The sequence below is a fragment of the Heteronotia binoei genome, chromosome 13, assembly GCF_032191835.1.
Source record: "Heteronotia binoei isolate CCM8104 ecotype False Entrance Well chromosome 13, APGP_CSIRO_Hbin_v1, whole genome shotgun sequence".
Lineage (NCBI taxonomy): Eukaryota > Metazoa > Chordata > Lepidosauria > Squamata > Gekkonidae > Heteronotia > Heteronotia binoei.
Genome location: NC_083235.1, coordinates 28570063 through 28593698, shown reverse-complemented (window position 1 = coordinate 28593698; position 23636 = coordinate 28570063). Strand labels below are relative to the sequence as shown.

General features: G+C 47.1%; 1 pseudogene; it reads right to left on the bottom strand.

Moving 5' to 3' along the window:
* Positions 1-19653: 19653 nt before the first annotated feature.
* On the bottom strand, positions 19654-21453 carry LOC132581432 (large ribosomal subunit protein eL20-like; annotated as a pseudogene).
* Between the last annotated feature and the right edge of the window lie 2183 nt (positions 21454-23636).

Genomic DNA, 23636 nt, shown 5'->3' with positions numbered 1-23636 from the left:
CCTTTCTCTCTGAATTAGAGTCTCAGAGCAGTTTACAATCTCCTTTATCTTCTTTCCCCACAAAAGACACCCTGTGAGGTAGGTGGGGCTGAGTGAGCTCTCACAGAAGCTGCCCTTTCAAAGACAACTTGAGAGCTATGGCTGACCCAAGGCCATTCCAGCAGCTGTAAGTGGAGGAGTGGGGAATCAAACCTGGTTCTCCCAGATAAGAGTCCACACACTTAACCACTACATCATACTGGCTCAGAAGCACCATGATGTTGTAGGGAAGTGGGGAACCAAAGGTATGAAACCTGGGGCAAATCACCCATCTCTAAACAACCATGAGGAAAACAGCAGCTTGGGAAAGGGTTACCGCCTCCCCAGTGCTGTGATAGAGTTGCCAAACATAAGGAAAAACACCAGATTATACACTACAATCAGAATTATATTAATCCAAAAAACCATATCATTTTATGATATATTTTTAACATTCACAGAAGGCACTTTGCACAAACATAATTCAAATAGCTCTACTGTTAACAGATGCACAAAAATTATCGCATGGAACAAAAGGCTTTTGTGGTATAACTATAGGGTTGCCAGCATCCAGGCGAGGGCTGGAGATCTCCCAGGATTCCAGCTGATCTCCAGAAGACAGAAATCAGTTCCCAGGGAATAAATGGCTGCTTTGGAAGGTGGATTCTGTGGCATTCTATCACAATGAAAATCTCCCCTCTCCAAACCCCTAGCTCCACCCCTAAATCTCCAGGTATTTCCAAAGCAGGAGTTGGCAACCCTATGAAGCTAACGTGTAGAAACCTGGTCTGTCAACGTCTACTCTGACTGGCAACTCTCCAGAGCCTGTTGGGAGATCCAATTAGGTGGCTTTTGTATCTTGGCACAACCTCAAGGCCAGTTTGGGTTCAGGGCCTCAACTTGGAGATATTGTATGGAAAGCGGGGTTAGAGAGGGAGGGCAGGAAGGGTTGTATCAGTGCTTTGGTCTTGTGGCCCCTTCTCACATGGCCAGGGAAATGCTGATTGATACTTCAGGGTCAGGAAGCAATTTTTTCAGGCCAGTTTGGCCAGGGATCCTGGAGGGGGGGTGGTTGGCCATCTTCTGGGTATGGAATAGGTGTCACTGGGTGTGGATTTGTGGAGGCATTTGTGAATTTCCTGAATTGTGCAGGGGCTTGGACTTGATGACCCTGGAGGTCCCTTTCAACTCTATGGTTCTATGATAGGTGTGAGGAGAGCTCCACATTCCTTACTTGAGTGTTCCTTTTATTGTTAGCTTCAAATTCTGCTTCTTAGGGTTACTGTGGGCCTGCCACCATGGTGTCTAGCTTGACCTATAGAAGAAAGGGGGTTGAGTGTAAGGCCTTGCCTCATATAGGAGAAGGAGGGGATGCCTGGAGATTCCCTAACGTTGTAAACCTCCATGTGGGGCCAGAAGATCTCCCACTTTTACAACTGATTTCCAAGCAAAAGAGATCAGTTCACCTGGAGAAAACAGCATTTTTGGAAGTTGGACTTTAGGGCACTGTACCCTGCTGAGTTCCCTCCTCTCCCAAACCCCACCCTCCTCAAATCCCACCTCCAAAATCTCCAGGTATTTCCCAACCCAGAATTGGTAACCCTCTGTATCCCCACATGGTTGATTTTTCAGATCTCTTATTTGCTTTTTATAAAGCTAAATAAGAAGTAGTAGCAGCAAAACAGGTGAATTTATCACATTCTGGCCAAAACATTGAGGTGTTTCTGAAACACTCACCTAGGGTGGTCAACCTCCAGATGGGCCTAGCTAGCCTTCATGTGGAATTACAACCGATGTCAAGACTCTATAGATCCTGGAGGAAAGAGCAGGATTGGAAGGTAGCTTTGCATCCTCGCCAAGCTTCTTCCCTTCCCCAGGCAGGCACCACCCACAAATCTACAAGCATTTCCCAAGCTGGAGAGAAAAATGCTAAACCTACCCCCATTGTGATTTCATAAGCAGGCTTATGACTTTATGCATGGGGCAGATGGTGGACAGAGAGAACTCTTTTCTCCTTCTCCGATAGTACTAGAACACGGGGAGCATCCAATGAAGTTGATGGGTAATATATCCAGTATGGACTAAGGAAATACTTCTTTACTCAGCCAGTAACTGAATTGTGGCATTCACTCTCCGAAGTAACAGAATCATGAAGGATAGGGCTACGAGTGATCATTGGCAACTAAAGGGATCCTCCATGTTCAGATATAGATACATGGGCTCAGGGATTTCCATTCCTGCTTCCTGACAAGGGGAACTTTGACTCTCAGCAGCTTATATTTGGGTTGCCAGGTCTCCTCTTTGTTGGGGTGGGGGGAATTTGGGGGTCATACTAGGGATGGGAAGGACATTGCGTATGATGTCCCTGATGCAATTATGTCACTCAGAAGGATGTCATATCAACAACATCAGAGGTGCTGCTGTGGTTTTTGGCAAAACTCGATGGTCTTTTTTGGACATGGACATATGACATATATGGACATATGAAGCTGCCTTATACTGAATCAGACCCTTGGTCCATCAAAGTCAGTATTGTCTACTCAGACTGGCAGTGGCTCTCCAGGGTCTCAAGCTGAGGTTTTTCACACCTATTGGCCTGGACCCTTTTTTGGAGATGCCAGGGATTGAACCTGGGACCTTCTGCTTACCAAGCAGATGCTCTACCACTGAGCCACCATCCTTCCCCAAAACCATAGAGTTTTCCCAAAAAACAGAGTGACTGCATGACATCTCTGGTGCAATGTTGGGGATCGTGTTGGGGATGTTGAGTGACAACATCACTGTTTGGGGGTAGGCTTTCCTCCAGGCTGGCTGGTGGTTGGCTGAAGCCCCCCAAAGTAGGGGAACCCCCGCAGGACCTGGGAGCTGGCAACACTAGCTTATAGTTTGGAAATCTTGGTGACCTCATAGGTGACACTGGACTTGACTCTTGTTCTTCTATGGCACACTGGTGTGGCTGCCTACCTGAAAGTCTCTCCACATTCAGAGGCAGCAAACCCTTGAAAACCAATGCTAGGAGGCAGTATCTGGGGAAGGCTTTGACCTCTATGCCCAGTTTGTTTGACTTTCCATGGTGACTGAGTAGCCACTGTCTGAGAAGATGCAGGACTAGCTAGACCACTGGTTGGATCCAGCAGTATTCTTGTGATATTCCTATCAAGCAGCACTTTGTCACAAATGTTTGCCTGCCCATTCTTCCCTCCTTTGCTCCCCATACCTAATTCCAGCTCATCTTACTTGGCAAGGACTGAACTTTCCACACTCTCAATCCTTCAGGCTGAGAAAGATGATTCCATCCAAAGCATGCAGACAAATGGAATCCAGGGTTCTCAAGGCAGAGAAATTCCACAACTCCCCAGCCTCCTGTGCAGGAAGTGAAGGCTTTATGCAAGACAGCCCAATGCCCTATAAAAACAGAGCTATTCTGGGTCAAATAGAAATGTGAGGAAAGAGGAGGAGGTGACACCAATTCTGATATTCATCAGAGTGTTTTAGGAGCATCCACAGACCTAATTTGTAGGAACCCTGAGAGTTGCAGAAGGGAAGATTAACACCCCTTAACCAAGATTAATACTCCTTTAGCCCCCCGATCTCCCCCTTATCAAGAATAAACATTATGGTTTTCATTGTTTGAAGGGAATGTGCTCTCCTTGGGTTGGCCAACAAATGATTAAGAGATTTCTGGAGATTTGGGGATGGAACCTGGGAGTGATGGGGGCAGAGTGTCATGCAATACACTCTACCCCGCAAAGCAGCCATTTTCTTCAGGAGAGCTGATTTCTGTCATATGGAGATCAGTTGTAATTACAGGAGATCGGCAGTCCTAGTTTTCCTCTGCCTTTCTATGGCAGGAGTTTGCATTATCTTACTTTTCTTGAAGAACCACTCCCCACCATCACTTCTGTCCATTCATTGGGGGTTGGATATTGGGTATGGAAGGGGAAGGGAAGGTCTTTAGTGGTCTACAATGCTGTAGAGTCCACCTTCCAAAGCAGCCATTTTCTCCAGGGAAATTGATCTCTGTTTAGGGTTGCCAGGTCTGTGTTGGAAAATACCTGGAGACTTTGGGGGTGGATCTGGGAGAGGGTGGGGCTTGGGGAGGGGAGGGCTCTCTGTGAGGTCCAATGCCATAGAGTCCCCACTTCAAAGCAGCCATTTTTTCCAGGGGAGCTGCTCTCTGCCAGCTGGAGATCCATTGTAAAAGTGGGAGATCTCTAGGCCCCACCTGGGGACTAGCAACTCTACATGGAGGTCAGTTAGGTGGACAACCGTAGGTGAAGACCAGTGTTGCGGGGGATTGTGCAATAGATGATTTTGTGCTACTTGGGTAGGAGGAGAGGTACTAAAATTGGCCTTATTTTAATCAGGATCACTGAGATAACAGAAATGCAGTAACTATTCTAAAGCACAGTGTATAACAGGTTAAGAATAAGGGCTTTTCTTGAGCTGGAGCGCATTGGAACCCACTCTGGCTGGCTTGGCCAGGGCTCCAGCTCAGGAAAGGGTCTCTGGCAGAGGGAAGGCAGCCACGTGCTCCCAGGCTGGCAACACTCACTGGCCGGGCTTGCAGGGCTGAGCCACACTGCAGCACAGCTTCCTGGGGCTTGACTCACCAGCTGGGCTCATGGGGCCAAGCCGCTGTGCAGCTTCCTGGAGCTCCTGCTGGGCTTTTTCTAGGAAAAAAAAATGCCTTGTTCAGAAAGAATTATTATTGATGCAAATGGAGCTGTTCTTGATCCTGTGGTTTTAACTCTGTCTGATGTTCAGAAATGTAGCAACCAAATTTAAGAGCCGAAAAAACCAGGTGTGGAGCAAAATTTTTCCCAGCACTAAATGTTTGTTATGCATTGGCTGCTGTTAGAAACAGAAGCAGTTGTTTTAAAATAGGCCTTTCCTCAGACTGTCTATCTGACTTTGATCATACTTCCTTGCTACTAAAGGGGAAAAGGCTTTTTTTGCATTAGTTTTGTTTTGGGGGGCGGGACAGCACACATAGGTTTTTTTGCAAGTTAAATGTGTATAGAACACCCTGGAAATTCTTTATAGGGGCCACGAATCAGTTTTAAAAAACCCCAGTAGATCACTTGTTGAAAAGTAGTAACTAGCACAAATATTTCCTGGCAATCCTGAAAGGAATTTGCACCAAATACCAGGGGAAGTGAAGCAGCTCAGCCCAGAACACAAAAATCTGAGATGAGCACTTCCAAGATAAAATCTGCCCTGCTAGGAACATTTGGGTCTTGAAGACTGAATGGGAGGAAAGAACATGACTATAGGATGGATGCCACATACTTTTTAGAAGGACAGAACCTTCCTGTGCTCTTCTTCTGTTGTCAAAGATCTCTGCTCAGATCTCTGTCGAGTGCTATTGGCAGCATTGCAGCTGTGCCCTGTCACTTTAGTAATAATGCTTTATCTCTTTAGTTCTGCCCCCTGTGGCCCAAAGCATCTTGCTCTCTTGTCAACAAGATGAAGTGGTTGCCCAGGTCTCCCTTGACCTCTGGTGGGGCGTGGGGTAGGATACAGTTGCTAGTTCCAGGTTGGGAAACTCCTGGAGATTTGGGGGTGGAGCCTGAGGAGAACAGGGACCTCAGTGGGATACAATGCCATAGAGTCTACCCTCCAAAGCATCTGTTTTCTCCAGGGAAACTGTCCTCTGTAGTCTGGAGATGATCTGCAATGTTGGAGAATCCTCAGGTTCCACCTGGAGGCTGACATCCCTAGCTGTCCTCATCTCAACTTCCTACACCATTTTCCAATCCCCTTCAGTGAACCAATGTTCTAATCACAGTCTTCTCTCACTTCGCTTTTACCCTACTCTCCTGCCCCATATTCTTGGAATTCCCTCCCGGATCAACTCCTTTTTCTCCTTTAAACCAAAACAAAAGTGAGCAGTCCTTAGCAGGTCTACTCAGAATCCTACTCAGGCTATTTCAACAGGGCTTCCTCCCAAGTAAGTGTTCTTAGGATTGCACTGAAAGTCTAAGCATATCTTGACTGCATTTCCTCAAAGTCAATCCTTGGAAACCCTCTGCTGCCCTTCCTTTGTAATGCCTTCATTTACAATTTAGATTGTGAACTCCATGGAGCAACATCTCTTTTTGGGGGGTTACATCACTCTGCTAAGTGACATGAACATTTATGGTTCCACATAAATCATGTCAGGATGTTTTTTTCTCTAGCACATGGCGTGCTGTTGGCACTGTAAAATTAGACAAAGTCGTGCCAACATTTATTACTGATATATCAAGCATTTGTGTTTTGACTGTTCTTCAGTTCACTCCACTGTATACTGACTTGAAGGGTGAAGAAGTAATGGAGCCATTGTGTACAACTGGGGTATTTTTATACTAGCCTCCCCCCCCACCCCGCTGCCAGTATCAGTACCACTGACACGTTCATTTACCAGGGCTTTTTTGGGTAGCAGGAACACCTTTGCATATTAGGCCACACCCCCCCTCATATAGCCAATCCTCCTAGAGCTTACAGAGCTCTTAGTACAGGGCCTACTGTAAGCTCCAAGAGGATTGGCTACATCAGGGGCATGTAGCCTAATATGCAAAGGAGTTCCTGCTACAAAAAAAAAGCCCTGCCTCTGTCAATCTAGATGGTGATGATTCCAAATCAGGGCTGGACCTAGACGGCAAGGCAAGGCTAACTACATGCGCCCCACCCACCCCCTGCACTGACACATAAACATGCACACACACATGGGCCCATAGGATAGAATGGAGAGATAGGCCACTGCAGCCACAGCCCAGAGAAGGGGTTTAAAGTTAAAAACCCCTTCTTCTAGCAAGTGAGCAAGGGAAGTGAAAGGATTGTGCTTTAAAATAGGGAAAAGAGCAGCTTATCTGACTTTCCTCAGCACCAGTGGAAAGGGATGCTGTAGTTAAGGGCAGGGATCAGTAGCTGCTCCCCAGTATAGCTGTCCCCTTGGAAGATAGTTAGGGATTTTCTGTTATGCAGTTAGTACTGAATTGGGCTCATGCTTGGATAGCATTAGAAAATAATGCACTTTTTCTTGTTTCCTGGACCCAATGGGTAGGGTTGCTAGCCTCCAAGTGAGGCTTGGAAATTTCCTGGAATTACACCTGTTTTCCAGAAGACAGAGATCAGTTCCCTTGGAGAAAATGGCTGCGTTGAAGGGTGGACTCTAGGGCACTATATATATATGCTGAGGACCCTCTCCTCCCCCAGTCTCACCCTCAAATCTCCAGAAATTTCCCAACTCAGTGTTGGCAACCCTACATGGGGGATTAAGGATTTACTTGAGTCAGACCTATGTCACAAAGCCATGTGAATCAGCCTGTAACGTGAAATATTTATTTAAAAACATAGAACAGAGAAGGGTCAGAAGCTGATTCAGTGCTCTTTGTTCCCAATGAATGAGCCACTGGGTTCAGACTAAAGTGGCAACTTCTACCAATTCATAGAATCATAGAGTTGGAAGGGACCTCTAGGGTCATCTAGTCCAACCCCCTGCACAATTCAGGAAACTCACAAATACCTCCCCCTAAATTCACAGGATCTTCATTGCTGTCAGATGACCATCTAGCCTCTGTTTAAAAACCTCCAAGGAAGGAGAGCCCACCACCTCCCGAGGAAGCCTGTTCCACTGAGGAACCGCTCTAACAGTCAGGAAGTTCTTCCTAATGTTGAGCCAGAAACTCTTTTGATTTAATTTCAACCCATTGGTTCTGGTCCTACCTTCTGGGGCCACAGTAAACAATTCCACACCATCCTCCTTCCTACTGCAGATTCTCCTGATATTGTTCCTCAGGGTACCCTGTCTCCCTAGGAGCAGCATTTTGTGGAGATCAGCAAGCTGCAGTGGAGGGGGGGGAGCATGAAACATTACTCTAGATCAGGGGTGGCCAAACTGTGGTTTGGGAGCCACACGTGGCTCTTTCACAGATATTATGCTCTTGATGCCCCCACCACCCCATCAGCTGGCTTGAAGAAGGCATTTCTCTTTAAATCATTTCTCTAAGCCAAGCCAGTCAGCAGCTTGGAGAATGCATTTAAAGTTGAAGTTGGTTTCCACCTCCCCTTTCCATCTTCCTTCCTTCCATCCATCCACCCATCCATCTTGCAGCTCTCCAACATTTGACATTTATTTTATGTGGCTCTTATGTTAAGCAAGTTTGCCACCCTTGCTCTAGGTCCAACCCATTGTCTTTATCTTGATGCTCAAGGAGCCATAAGCCACAGTCGACTCACACTGCTTCTTGTCTTCCTTGTTTCTGGCTGCAGCGCACACAACTGGCTAATGCGGGAAGTCATTGTGTGTGTCAAATGCTGTCAAGTTGCAGCCATCTTATGGGAACCCCAGCAAGGAGTTTTCAAGGCAAGTATAACAGCGCACTTCGTGGTCTCACTGGATCGCTTCTATATGTGTCTTATGACTACCCCAGCCCCTCTTCCGCCTCAGTTCTTCCACTTGAATTTTACCTCACGGCTATGAAACTCAAGGGGTGGTGTAATATGGATTTCTCAATACTAGTCTCTTCGGGGTTTTTGTTTTGCTTTCAGGTGGATATAAACTCAGTTTGTAGGTAGGGGACCACAGCAGCTTTGATAGCTTTCCCAATATACTGGCACCAGAGAACTTTAAAGTAAACCACAGAAATTTATTAACGTACACACACCGTCTTCAACTGGGGAATGGGAAATATATACATGGGCTATATTGTATCTCAAGCAGTTAACAGTTTCTTCATAGTTCAGGCTTTATAATATCTAGTTCACTTAGGTCTCTCAGGTTTCACAGATCATACAGCTTTCACTCTCCAACACTATTCTGGGTTGGCCTCTTGGGTATAATGTGCCAAGTCCCTTAAGTCGACTGGTGTCTCTTCTCCCAGCCCTTCAGACTTCTAGACCCACATCTTTCCCTCAACCACCTCTTTAGCTCTTAATAGAAGTGTATCTATGTCTGTGACCTCTCAGGTCTTTTACTGTGACTCTCCTTTAGTCACACACAGCCCCTTGGCTGTCTAAAGAGAGGGAACAGTGAGCTTTGCTTCTCTCGAAGACTCTCCTCAGCTCCTGTCTCAGCTCCTTCTCAGACCAACTGCTCTCTTCAGCAGTTTCCCTCAGACTCTGTCTGTCACTAACTGCCCTCCACCGTTAGCTGTCAATCACCTCTGAGAGTTCTGAGCACTCTGGCCCCCACCCTCTGGTCATCTGACGCAGGCTCTATGCGTCCTTAGTTTTCTTGTTAACCCCTTCATTACCGTCACAGCAAGGGAGAAGCAGAGGTGGTTGGCCATTGCTTTCCTCTGCAGCATCTTAGTGGTCTCACTTCCAAGTACTGACCCTGCTTAGCTTCCAAGGTCTGATGCGATCAGACTATCCCATGCCATCTTCCCTCCCCTAGAAAGCAATTGGAAGAGGTCCTAATAAAAGGTTTGTATTCTTAGTGTCAGGGGCCTTTACTTTTGGACTGACCAATCTATAAACAAACTTGTCTAATGCATGGCAGGCCAGATTCAAGAACTTGGGTGAGAGTGAATGATGACTAAGTAAGCCAAAAATCATTACCTGTACTCAGGGGTTTTTTTTGTAGCCGGAACTCTGTTGCATATTAGGCCACACACCCTGATGTAGCCAATCCTCCTGGAGCTTACAGTAGGCTCTGCACTAACAGCCCTTTAAACTCTTGGAGAATTGATCCCCCAAATCCCAGTTCAGACAGCCTTGAATTATAATAGGGGGAGAAGAGGGAAGCTAGGAGGTTCTAGAAATTTGGAGTAAAAAGCTCCCCTTGATTCCTTGTTCACCCCCTTTGCTGGGTGATGGCCAGTGATTTGAGTCTGATTAATTAAAGGGGAAATCAGAAACAGACAAGGACAGAGTCAGCTTCCCTGCTACTTCTGGCTCCCACTGTCAATGAGATATTTTTTTAAAAAACCTGAAGGGGTCTTCCATCTCCTTCTCCCACTCTCTAACATGGCCCTATCCTGGTTCTTTCTTTCTTTCTTTCTTTCTTTCTTTCTTTCTTTCTTTCTTTCTTTCTTTCTTTCTTTCTTTCTTTCTTTCTTTCTTTCTTTCTTTCTTTCTTTCTTTCTTTCTTTCTTTCTTTCTTTCTTTCTTTCCTTCCTTCCTTCCTTCCTTCCTTCCTTCCTTCCTTCCTTCCTTCCTTCCTTCTTTCTTTCTTTCTTTCTTTCTTTCTTTCTTTCTTTCTTTCTTTCTTTCTTTCTTTCTTTCTTTCTTTCTTTCTTTCCTTCCTTCCTTCCTTCCTTCCTTCCTTCCTTCCTTCCTTCCTTCCTTCCTTCCTTCTTTCTTTCTTTCTTTCTTTCTTTCTTTCTTTCTTTCCTTCCTTCTTTCCTTCTTTCCTTCCTTCCTTCCTTCCTTCCTTCCTTCCTTCCTTCCTTCCTTCCTTCCTTCCTTCCTTCCTTCCTTCCTTCCTTCTTTCTTTCTTTCTTTCTTTCTTTCTTTCTTTCTTTCTTTCTTTCTTTCTTTCTTTCTTTCTTTCTTTCTTTCTTTCTTTCTTTCTGGAGACAGACTCTCTCTACCCACCCCACCCACCTTCCGTCAGCTATGGGAAGCGTTTCTCTACTCATTTTCTCTCTGCAAGAAATACGATTCAGTGGGGGTGGGGAAGAGGAAGCAAACATCCTGAGGTGCTTCTGCAATGCATAAAATATCTATGTTTCTAGCCAGGGATGAGCTCATGGCTGTTGAGGTCTGACAAAGGGGAGCATGCACATTTCCATGGACTTAGGCCAAGGAGACGGTTTGACCTCTGGGGTGTGGAGGTCAGCAGTTATAGGGATCCCTTAGCAATTATTATTGAAATGGCTGGTCTGCTGCATCAGATCCTTAGCTGGTATCCTGTTTGGATACCAATTCCTCTGGGGGAGTATCTTCACTTGCACTTGCTGGGGACGGGGTATCATGAAAAGATTCATTTCTGGAGGTAATATGCTTCCAAGCAAGGGAAGATTCCTGTGTGGTGACTAAAGTGTTTTACAATGCAGGTGTGATTTCCAGCACAGATGCACACACCATCTTTCTGTGAACTTCAGGATGCAGACTTGCTTGAACAGGGACTGTTGATGCCCCCACCCATGTAGGGTTGCCAAGCTCTGAACTGGGAAATACCTGGAGATTTTGGGGGTGGAACCTGGGAAGGGTGAGGTTTGGGGAGGGGAGGGACCTCAGCAGGGTACAAGGTCATAGAATCTACCAGGGATTTTTTTATAGAAAAAACACTGCAGGAACTCATTTGCATATTAGGCCACACCCCTGACACCACCATTGTTTCACACAGGGCTTTTTGGGTAGAAAAAGTCCAGCAGGAACTCATTTGCATATTAGGCCACGCACCCTGATGCCAAGCCAGCCGGAACTGCATTCCTGTGGGTTCCTGCTCAGAAAAAGCCTTGGAATCTACCCTCCAAAGCAGCCATTTTCTCCAGAGGGGGACTGATCTTGATTGCCTGGAGATCAACTGCAATAGGGGGAGATCTTCAGGTGTCATCTGAAGGTTGGCAACCCTATTGTCTAACCCTCTTGATATGAGCATAATCAGGATTTTGCACACATCTTTTTATGGACTCAAATTAACCAAGAAACACAGTGCATATGAAACTGGGCATGGCAGCAGATCTGCATGAACAAATCAAGAGTAAAACCCATTCTGATCTTGTTGCATAAGGAGTCTCAATAGCTGGTTGATGCTCATTTGCTCCTTCTTCAGTAGCTTCTGGATCCTAGGCTGCCTCATCACCTTCAGGCTTGCATTGAACCTTCCTTCCAGATCCCTCCATCCTTCTCTCTGAACATCTGGGACACTTTCACAAAGATGGTCCTGGATTATGTTTCATAGCAGCTATATCTGCCAGATTGGTACCCTCAGCAGATATCTGGGCTCAGATGAGCTACTGCTCTGAGGATGCTGCAGGGAATCACATTGCTACAGCGAATTTCCATGTTCCCTATCTTTCCATAACATTCACATGCTCTTAGCACGTGGCTTGGGTCCCACATTCATGACCCCTCAAGACCAATGGCCATATGAAACATCCTGTCAGAGGTTCCATGAACCCAGTTTCCCCCCTGCCTATATGGAACTGCACAAATCAGATTGGTGGGCTGGATCCAGTAGAAGGCATTTCAAACAGCAGAATGGGATTTTCGTGCATTCCCCTATCTTGCTGCAGCTCAGAGGTACACCAAAATGCTGGTCCCAAGAGACAGGGCACCCCTAGGATGAGGAGTAGCTCTGCAGTTAGGGATCCCAAGTTCCTGCCGGGGGTGGGGGATCCCCTGGTTTGGTGGGCCCCAACCCACCAGCAGGAGGAGGCCTCTGGGGGCATCCCCGCCCTCCAAAGAGCCCATTGCCACATGGCACGATGACGTCACCCAGAAGTAATGTATCGCACCAGGCATGTCATGTGGGACACCCTAGGAATTTGCTTTAAACTCTATGGTTTCACATGGGGACGCTCCAGCAATTGGTACCATAGAGTTCTCCCTCCAACTGCTAGAGTGTCCCCATGCCAAACCATAGAGTTTAAAGCGAATTCCTAGAGTGTCCTGCATGACATGCCTGGTGCGATACATCACTTCTGGCAACCACAGGGGACTTGATAACCCTATCTGCAGTGGACAGAGGGGTTCAGCAAAAAACAGTGGAAACCTACTGCTGGATCCAAAGCAGTATGAGGGTGGGGGGGAGTTGGCTGTATTCAGCTTGGTGCATCACACATTATGCAACAGACTGTGTGATGGATGGATCCAATTCGTGGAAGTGCTTGTAATTGTTCCATAACAGGGGTGGAGGAGAACTCTCCAGCTGTGGCAATATGTAGCTCACCTCCTGCTGATACTCTCAGCCCTGCCGCCACCATCCCCATCCTGGCTTTCTAAATAGCAAGGAATCCCTTTCCTCCAGTGGGCATTTTTCCATCTGAAGGTCGCTTGCTCTTTGGATTCCTTTCTGCCAAATCATTGCTTCTTCTGGCTCCTGTTTCTTTCCAGCCCTGGACTGATGGAGTCTTTTCCCCTTCTGATCTTCTTTGGCTAAGGGAACTGATCGCATCCTTTGAAGCTTAGCTGGCCCCCTAGTCCTTCCAAAGTGGCTGTTGATGGAACTCAAGAGTGCAGGATGAAATAAAGTGAGCTCAGCCAGCTCTGAATCAACCAAGAACACTTTATTGCAAGAAGAAACAGTCATAAACAGCACAGGCACTTCACTCATGATATACACTCTGGTCATGTTTAACCCCCTAGCAGGCAATTGTTACTCCACTTGGCTCACTCATTTGCATCTCCTTGTTACAAATTGTTACATGCCTAGCATCCTGATTGGCCAGTTCTTCCCGGCTTCAGGATCCTGGTTTGCAATGAGTACCCGTCTCAAGCTCAGGTAACAAGAACCCAGTGAGATATAACGCAGGACACACACAGAGATGGCCAGGAAGAAAGTGACTGTCACCTGGAGGGCTAGAAAGTGGTTGGATATTGAAAGAGGGATGGGATTGCTGTTAGATGATGTCCTCCAATAAGTCTTCAGAATGGATTTTTCTCCTTAATACTTGGAGGACTTGGAGAAGTTTTCAGGTTGAGCAGGATAGGCCAGCACAAATATTTAGGATCAAAGGGTTAGTGTGACATACAGACCACAGGCATGCAGAAGCCTAAAAAATGATGTGAGGTGGGGGAGAAGGGTTGCCAACCTCCAGGTGGGAAAAAACAACAACATGGGATCACAGTTCATAGTAGAGGAAATATAAACAAACAAACACTGTGATAATGCTGGCTAACACATTTAGTAAAACTTTTATCAAATATCTTGCAAACCTTTTGTCACATTATAAAGAAATACAACCTTACATTATTACAAAGAAAAGTCCATCCAGTGAGCACCCAGTTATAGGCTCATTTAGTCAAAGTCTTCCTCAGGAGCGTTCCTATTTACTTCAAAGTTATCAGCCTCTTGTTACAATTCAGTGTGTGTATTGGGAGCAAGCCAGTCCTTAACTTCTTCTCTAAACAGATGCAAAAGCTTTCTGGATTTGGCTGGCAAAATGCTTTCTGCCACCTCTTGATTTCCTTCAAAATCAGCATCCTCTCAGTGCCTCTCAAGTGTTTAAATTTATATGAAGAAAGCCAGTCCTGAACCTCTTTTCTAACCAGATGCAAAAGCCTTCTGATTTTAGGTGGCAAATGCTTTCTTTTTTACCACTGAAGTATTTAATTTAGGAGCAAAGCAATTCTGAAACGCTTCTTTAACAGATGGGAAAGCCTTCTGAATTTTGCTGGCAAACTGCTCCAGGTGGGGCCTGGAGATATCTTGGCATTACAACTAGGATTGCCAGTCTTCTTCTTCTTCTCCTCCTTCTCCTCTTCCCATTTTGCAATAGGTGCTTCTTCTGGTGAGTCCATCTATCACAACAAACAGTGTGCAAAAAGGCCTTTCTCTTCTGCAACAGCAGTGCACCCAGGGAGACAACAGCTACCTAGATGGTCAGCTGATAACACAACCAGTGAGCTGGCCTTTATATGAGGGCAACGTCCCTTGTTGAAGTTGATAGTGCTACCATTAGTAGCACTATCTGGTTGCCCCCAGAGGGAGCCCTCTCAGTTTTTACAGTAGAACCTTTTGGGGGCAAATGCTGTTAAGTCCTAGCCAATCATGGCCTGGCTCTCATGAGTAACCAGGCTGACTCTAGCATAGTGAGATGCAGATACCTAGGATAACTGGTTCCACAGAGGCTGGCAGCCCCCAACATCATCACTCCCTGACTGACTTCATGCTCTTGATATGTTCTCCTTGAGTTAGAAATCCCAGATTTACAGTGTCTGTTAGCATTTTGGTACAAGACAGAGGACTCAAAAAAAAAAAAAAAGGACCACATTGAAAAAACAACAACACAGGATTAATGGCCACCATAAATAGTTCCCATTGACCTATCTGAGTGAGTTATCTCCAGACACAACTAAATGAGATGTGGGAGATTCATGATCAGATCTCCCATTGTATTTTTTAAGGTTAAAATAGTGCCCCCCCCTCCATCAGTGCTTTGAGAGAAATCTCTTTGTTTGATAGAGAACTCTGTATGGACCTATGCTACCCCCACACAACCATTGAGCTAATGGCAGTTTGTGTGTGCTGATTTCTGTCAGGATAATGGTTTGAGAGGAACTGAAGAGGTGTGAAAGTTGGACAATGAAAAAAGCTGACTGGAAGAAAGTTGCCATCCCTGAAGATAAGATGATAAAAAGAAAGCTGATTCCTTTGAACATAGTGTTGGAGGAGAACTTTACGGATACTGTTGACCGCCGAAAAGACAAATCAGTGGGTTCTAGATCAAATCAAGACGGAATTCTCCCTTGCAGCTAAAATGACTTAACTGAGGCTACTGTACTTTGGTCACATTATGAGAAAAGGAACTGGACAAGGCAATAAACAGGGTTTGTTTTGTAGCAGGAACTTCTTTGCATATTAGGCCACACACCCTTATGTAGCCAATCCTGTAAGAGCTTACAGGGCTATTAATACAGGGCCTACTGTAAGCTCTTGGAGGATTGGCTACATTAGGGTGTGCGGCCTAATATGCAAAGGAGCTCCTGCTGCCAAAAAAGCCCTGGCAATAATACTAGCAAAAGTTGAAGGCAGCAGGAAAAGAGGAAGACTCAACATGAGATGGATCAACTCAGAGCAGGAAGTCCTGATTCTCAGTTTGCAAGACCTAAGCAAGGCTGTTATGGACATGATATTTTGGAGGTCATTAATTCATAGGGCTGCCAGAAATCAGAAGCAACTTGAAGGCATTTAACACCCACAAAGAGGCTATGTCAAAGCCCCGTTCAAATTAAGTCTGCTTGGGAGTGCACCAGAACAAGTGATTGGGTTATAGGTTGCCATGCCTCCTTGGCTACTGGCAGGAGTTAAGGGGGTAGGGTTGCCAGATCCAGGTTGTGAAACTTCTGGAGATTTGGGGATGGATCTTGCAGAAGACAGAGACCTCAGTGGGGCACAATGCCATACAGTTCACCCTCCAAAACATTCATTTTCTCCAGAACAGATCTCCATAGTTTGGAGATGAGCTGTAATTCTGGGGGATCCCTAGGTCTCACCTGGCATCCCTATCTGGTTATGGTTATGCAGGGCTTTTTTTTGTGGCAGGAACTCTTTTGCATATTAGGCTACACAACCCTGATGTAGCCAATCCTTCAAGAGCTTACAGGGCTCTTTTTACAGGGCCCACTGTAAGCTCTTGGGGGATTGGCTACACCAGTGGGGTGTAGTCTAATATGCAAAGAAGTTTCTGCTACAAAAAAAAAAAAGCCCTGTGGTTATGGATCTCCCACATCTGTGGAAGGGTTCAGATTCAACCCTCAATCATGTGGGATGTGATGGGAGATTCAGTTAGCCAATAAACCCTGGAAAAACACCAGCAGCATCTTACTTTCTTCCCTCTGGCCTTGAATCGTTCCCACCCTCAGCTTGAGAGCACCGTATAAACTTTCAGGATATTCTGCCTGTAACCCAAGAAGCTCTGTCCTTCTGCCTGGACCTACTGGTTGTTGTTCCCAGGCTAAGGGAATGTCGTGTCTTTTGGTTGATCACCAGCCCAAAGATGCTGCTTTGATAGTACTATGCACAACACACCCACTGAACATTTTTGTGGTTTTCTTTGCATCAGAAAGAGATAACGTTGCCATGTCAGTGATTCCTTTGGATGCAGAGTAGAGAGAATGAGGGGGGGGGGGTGTCCCAGCACTGCTAGGAGAAAGGAGGGGGGGTCTAGGCTGTGTCATTTCCTCCCAGCTTGGGATGATGAAGAGCAGTGCATCTGCAGAATTCATGGCCTGCGGGGTGCTTGGTGCAGCCGCTACGACACTATCGGTGAAATATGCTCTCCCCGTGCATTGCTAATGCGGGCCAAGCAGATGGCACTACAGTCATTAAAAGAATAAATAACGGGCACCGTGGCCTGCCTGGCATGGGGAGTGGGTGCTGCGCCACCTGGATGGATCCTAGCAGGAGGAGGGAGACACCTAATGGTCATCTGAGATGGCACAGCGATGCCAAAGGTTCTAGTGGACAGGTTCCTTTTTGGTCAGTCTCCAGGGATTCTCTGTAAGAGAGCATTGGAAGGCGGGAACTCACTATCGCTGCAAGCCCTGAACCTATTTATTTAACATCTCTGTCTCACCTTTCCTCCATCTGTGGGCTCCTACTGCAGAGTCTCCTGATGCTTCATCAAATATTGATTACTGTTTGTATTCTGTTCCATTTCCAATTTCCATTTAGCACAATTTGCCCACTTCCCCATCAGGGTGCCTGATGAAAAGAAAGAAGGGAGCTAAATCAGCCGTTGAGGCCATTTTGGAAGGGGAGAGTCCAGTGAAATCCTTAAAACAAAAATGAGGTTCTCAGTGCACGTGATGGCATGGACACATATCAGAAGTCTGTGAATCTGTGGGTCCCAATTCAGACGAAGTTATGCATGTTTAAATTCCATTGGAATGCAAAGGGTGTAGTTTGCTCCTAACCAAGTTCTCTGATGAACAGCGTCCCCCCCGCCCCGAACAGAAACACAATTCTGGCTAGCTCGGCATCAAGAGGTGTGGCCTAATATGCAAATTAGTTCCTGCTGGGATTTTTCTACAACCCCCCTGTGCGAAACTATGATGATGTCAGGGTGTGTGGCCTAATATGCAAACGAGTTCCTGCTGGGCTTTTTCTACAAAAATAAAAAAGCCCTGCTGATAAATACTAAGGGTCAAATTCAGTGTGATTTCAGGACATCGGGGACTGGATCTTCTGCAGCAGGGCTTTTTTTGTAGCAAGAACTCCTTTGCATATTAGGTCACACGCCCCTGATGTAGCCAATCCTCCAAGAGCTTACAGGGTTCTTAGTTCAGGGCCTACTGTAAGCTCCAGGAGGACTGGCTACATCAGGGGTGTGTGGCCTAATATACAGAGGAGTTCCTGTACAAAAAAAGCCCCGGTCTGCAGTTAAAAAACTATTAAAAGCAGCTGTTGGGGGGGAGGAGGGAATCAGATTGGAGCCATGGCAGGGATGGGCTTTGGCCATCCCTGAGCACTTTGTCCAATTTATCTAATTCATTTATACCCCACCTCCCTCCCCAATGGCGACCTCTCATTCTCCATTTTATCCTCAAAGTCAGTTAGGCTGAGAGTGTGTAACTGGCCACCCAGCAAGCGTCTGTGGCAGAGTGGAGCTTTGAACCTGGGTCTCCCAGATCCTAGAACGATACACTGTAGCCACTACACAGCATTGTTTCTATCAACACCCTGAATGTTATTTTTCCCCCCTGTTGCATCTCTGGAGGCAATAACCATCTATATGATTTTAAGCAGGAATAAGGCAGGGGGTAGAAAGGGTTAATCTCCCTTCTCCTGCAGTTGTGTCTCTGATGAGATCTGGGCACTCTGTAGTTGTTCTTAGGCTTTAAAAATGTTGGATAAAATTTATTCCTGGAACTCATAGAATCACAGAATCATAAAGCTGGAAGGGTCCATAGAGGCCATCTAGTCCAACCCCCTGGTCAATGCAGGATTAGCCCTAGAGCATCCCTGACAAGTGTTCGTTCAGTTGCTGCTTGAAGACTGCCAGCAAGGGAGAGCTAAGCATCTCCCTAGGCAGCTGATTCTACTGCTGAAAGACTCTTACTGTAAATCCCCCCCCCTCCCACACACACCAATATCCAGCTGGTACCTTTCCTCCTGTAATTTAAACCCATTATTGCAAGTCCTATCCTCTGCTGCCAACTGGAACAGCTCCCTGCCCTCCTCTGCTAGTTTGGGATCAAACAAGAGGCCCATCGGTTTCTAAGCCGTTGGTTCATGTTTGTAACGGAATGACAAGTTTCGGATGTATGGAAATATCTGTGGCATAAAGATCTATACCATGATCAAGATAGTCATTTGGATAAAACCCAGACCCCTGCTTCTGTTCCGCTGTTGCAAATCCCTTCCATATCTTCTCTGTCAAATGCAATTTGTAAATCTCCTGGGCAGGAAAAGGGAGGGAGGGATGGGGAGGGCTCATGATTCCACCCTTCACTTCAGAGGCCTAGAGCAAGAGCCTGGACACATCTATAAAGTGTGAATATTAATGACCTGGTTCACAGGGCTAAGCAAAGATGGAAGGTAATTGCCGCACTTCGCTTTATTAAGAAGAGCTGGGGATAGCGGTGTCATTAACTTTTCAAATATCAATTTGAAATGAATCTCGCAGGCCCGAGTTGCTGACAAGAAGCCCTCCTGGAATACACCAAAATAATTCAGCACCTCACTTCCCACAGGGGCCACCTTAAATGTCTTCTGGCAGGGCTTTTTTTGTAGCGGGAACTCCTTTGCATATTAGGCCATGCCCCCCTGATGTAGCCGATCCGCCAAGAGCTTAATCTTAGTACAGGGCCTACTGTAAGCTCCAGGAGGATTGGCTACATCAGGGGATATGTGGCCTAATATGCAAAGGAGTTCCTGCTACAAGGAGACCCACAAATGTGGAGCTGCTATCTTCCACTCTTGCCCCCTCCAGCATCCGGCTTTCACAGGTAAATCCACCTCTAAATTTCAAGGTTCCCTTTAGATATAGTGCCTAAAAGTCATGGATAGATCTGCACTCCCTCACTTTATTTAAGTGCTCAGAAAGAACTTTATTAAAATTCAGAGCACATGAACTAAGCCTGCGTTTAGAAGAATGTGTATGGTCTCTTAGAAGTGAAATGTGGCTTATGCTGGTGACGCAGAACTCAGAGTGGCAGAGGGAACTTAATTTTGGAATCACATGGAATTGCTTGACAGCTGGTCTGTAGCATTTGCTTGCAGCAATATCTTCAACCTTCATAATCTGAATTGATGAGCATAGGCCCTGGAACTGGCAGTCCAGGCCTATAGTCACGGGGGTGGGGAGGGCGGGGGGGCACGACCCCCCTATTAAAAACCCCCTTCCCCCTGTATGGCCCCTCCATTGGGCCTCCAGGGCTGCTGCCACTCAGTGGGGGTGGCATTTGCACTGAGGACTCCTCACAAGCAGCCCTCAGTGCAAATGGGACCATCTGGCTCTACATAAGAACATAAGAGAAGCCATGTTGCATCAGGCCAATGGCCCATCCAGTTCAGCACTCTGTGTCACACAGTGGCCAAAAAAAGGAAGTTCACAAGTGGGACTAGAAGCCCTTCCACTTTGCCCCCCCCCCAGCACCAAGAATACAGAGCATCACTGCCCCAGACAGTTCCAATAATATGCTGTGGCTAACAGCCACTGATGGACCTCTGCTCCATATTTTTATCCAAACCCCTCTTGAAGCTGGCTATACTTGTAGCCGCCACCACGTCCTGTGGCTGTGAATTCCACAGGTGGCCCCGTGGCCCCACCACCAAATTTCTAACCTCAGGGGGCCCCTCCACTCAGAATTTTCTGGCTATGGGCCTGACTGGCACCCATATTGCGATAGCACTGTGCAGCAGCTCCAGCAGTTGTGAGATCCCTGGATTCCATGTACATGTTTTGAGTTCCACTACGAGAATCATACTGCAGCCAGATACTGAAGTTTTTCACTTTCAGCAGAGACTGCTCATAAACCTACCCGCAGCACACAATTTCCCCAGGAGATTTATTTTCTTCATAGAATCATAGTCGAACCCCCTGCAAAATGCAGAAAACTCACAAACACCTCCCCCTAAATTCACAGGATCTTCATTGCTGTCAGATGGCCATTTAGCTTCTGTTAAAAAACCTCCAAGGAAGGAGAGCCTACCACCTCCTGAGAAAGGCTTAATGTTGAGCCAGAAACTCTTTTGATTTAATTTCAACCCATTGGTTCTGATCCTACCTTCCAGGGCCACAGAAAATAATTCCATACCATCCTCTGTATGACAGCCCTTCAAGTATTGAAGATGGTGATCATATCACCTCTCAGCCGCCTACTCTCCAGGCTAAACATCCCCAGCTCCTTCAACCTTTCTTCATAGGGCTTGGTCTCCAGACCCCTCACCATCTTAATTGCCCCCCTCTGGACCTGTTCCAGCTTGTCTATATCCTTCTTAAATGTGGTGCCCAAAACTGAACACAATACTCCAGGTGAGGTCTTGCCAGAGCAGAGTAAAGCGATACCATCACATCATGTGATCTGGACACTATACTTCTGTTGATACAGCCCAAAATTGCATTTGCCTTTCTAGCCAACGCATCACACTGTTGACTCACATTCAGCATATGATCCATTAAGACCCCTAGATCCTTTTCGCACATACTACTGCTAAGATAAGTCTCCCCCATCCTATAAACCATGCAGCTGAGAAACAAAGTACCCAGAATGGGAATTTGCAACAAAGGAGCAAAGATGTGCATATGGTAGAGAGATGGTGTTCCATACTTTGGAGTGCAGAAGGCACCTCCCAACAACTTTGTATTCCCTAAGAATGTCAGACATCTTCATGGTGCTACCTCTTTCACAGCCACCTAGAGGTGAAAAGCCTCTGTGACTTTATTAACAGTGCTAGCCTATGTAGACCTTCTCAGACACCAACTCAAGCCTATTCACGGAGCTTGTTGCAGGAAAACATCCTCTGGATCTCACTCCTAGTCTAGCCAGTGCTTATACAGAATCAGAAAGGCCTCCCGAAGTCACTGAGGCATAGGATTCCCAACCCTCCCGCCCTGGCAGGGGACCCCAGGATTTCCAGCCTCTTCCCCCGCTCCCCAAAAAAACGGAGGCGGGGGAGGGGGGAACGGCGCCAAGGAGCGTGGCGAGCCGCCCCATCTCGGAGCGGGCGATGCCGCTGTGCGGCTGCCACCTCTTCTCCGCTTCACCGTAGCTGCTCCTCCGAGATGGGCTCAGGCTGAGCCCATCTCGAAGGAGCAGCTAAGATGAAGCGGAGAAGAGGCGGCAGCAGCGCAGCAGCATCACCCGCTCCGCCTCTGAGGTAAAATCAGAGAAGGGGAGGGTGGAGGCAGGCCAGGAGCATGGCGAGCCGTGAATCTGGGTCCTTCTAGGACCTGGACTCGTGGCTCGCCACGCTCCTGGCCTGCCTCCACCCTCCCTTCTCTGATTTCACCTCAGAGGCACAGCGGAGCGGGCGACGCTGCTGTGCGCCTGCCGCCTTTTCTCTGCTTCATCTTAGCTGCTCCTCCGAGATGGGCTCAGCGTGAGCCCATCTCGGAGGAGCAGCTACAGTGAAGCGGAGAAGAGCCCCCCCCCCACCGCATGCACTTGGCAGGCGCATCCACTCCCTCCCTGGGCTGCAGAAAGGCTGTTGTGCCAGACTTTGAATTGTGAGCTCCCTTTCCATTCTGCTCAAGCCCAGGCATCTCCGCTGCCCCCCCCCCCATCTCCTTAGCTTCCCTCTCCTTCCTCAAAAGGCACCCTTGGTCCTCCCTCTCTCTCTGCCCCATTCCACAGGTCTGCCCCTCCTTGCTGAATTCAGCAGCAGTAAAGAAACACAAGACTTCCCCCTCCCACACCAGGTCCCACTCAAGAAATATCTGGGAACTTTGAGGGTGGAGCCAGGAGACTTTGGGGGTGGAGCCAGGAGCAAGGGTGTGGCAAGCACAAGAGTTCTGGCCATCACATTTAAAGGGGACCACACAGTAAAGCTGCAGTACTGCAGCTGGAGCCCTCTGCTCACAATCTGAGTTCGATCCCAGCGGAAGCTGGTTCAGGTAGCCGGTTCCAGGTTGACTCAGCCTTCCAGCCTTCTGAGGTCAGTAAAATGTGTCCCCAGCTTGCTGGGGGGAAAGAAATCAGAGAAGGGGAGGGTGGAGGGAAGGAAGGCATTTAAAAAGTTGTGAGGTCCCTTTAATTGTGATGGACAGAACTCCCTTTGGAGTTCAATTGTGCTTGTCACACCCTTGATCCTAGCTCCACCCCAGTGTCTCCTAGCTCCACCCCCAAAGTCCCCAGATATTTCTGGAATTGGACTTGGCAACCCTACTGAGGCAATGCAACAATTTGTAGGGTTGCCAGCCTCCTGGTGGGGCCTGGGGATCTTCCACTTTTACAACTGATCTCCAGCTGCAAAAAATGGCTGCTGTGAAGGCATTGTGCTATGTTGAGGCTCCTCCCCTCCACAAACCCCCACCCTCTCCTAGATCCAACCCCAAAGTCTCCAGATATTTTCTAGCACAGATCTAGCAACCCTAAACAATTCGCAGAAAATGGCAATGTCAAGGTACAAAAAAGGCTACTTGGAAAGATAATCTCTGCCACAAATGTCTCTGCTGACTAACGCTTTCCTTTTGCTGCTCTAGCCCCTCTCCTTGTCTGGGAGTATCCAACCTGGGGGTCCCCAACCTTTGTGATCCTGCAGGCACCTTTGGAATTCTGACACATTGTGGTGGGCAAGTCACAAAATGGCTGCAGCCTGCAGCAGGAGATGAGGCCAGCCACAAAATGGCTGCCGCAGTACCTTCAGTTCTACAGTGAAGACACTTGTGCTGAAGTGGCATTTTAAAAATCTGCACAGTCAATCAAATCTCCAGCAGCCAATCAAAAGCTTTGCTGGGCAAAAGCCCTGTCTAGCCCCACTCACTTTCTAAAATACTTGGTGGGCACTAGGAAAGGTGTTTGAAGGGCAGCAGGACATCCATGGGCACCGTGCTGAGGACTCCTGGTCTAACTAG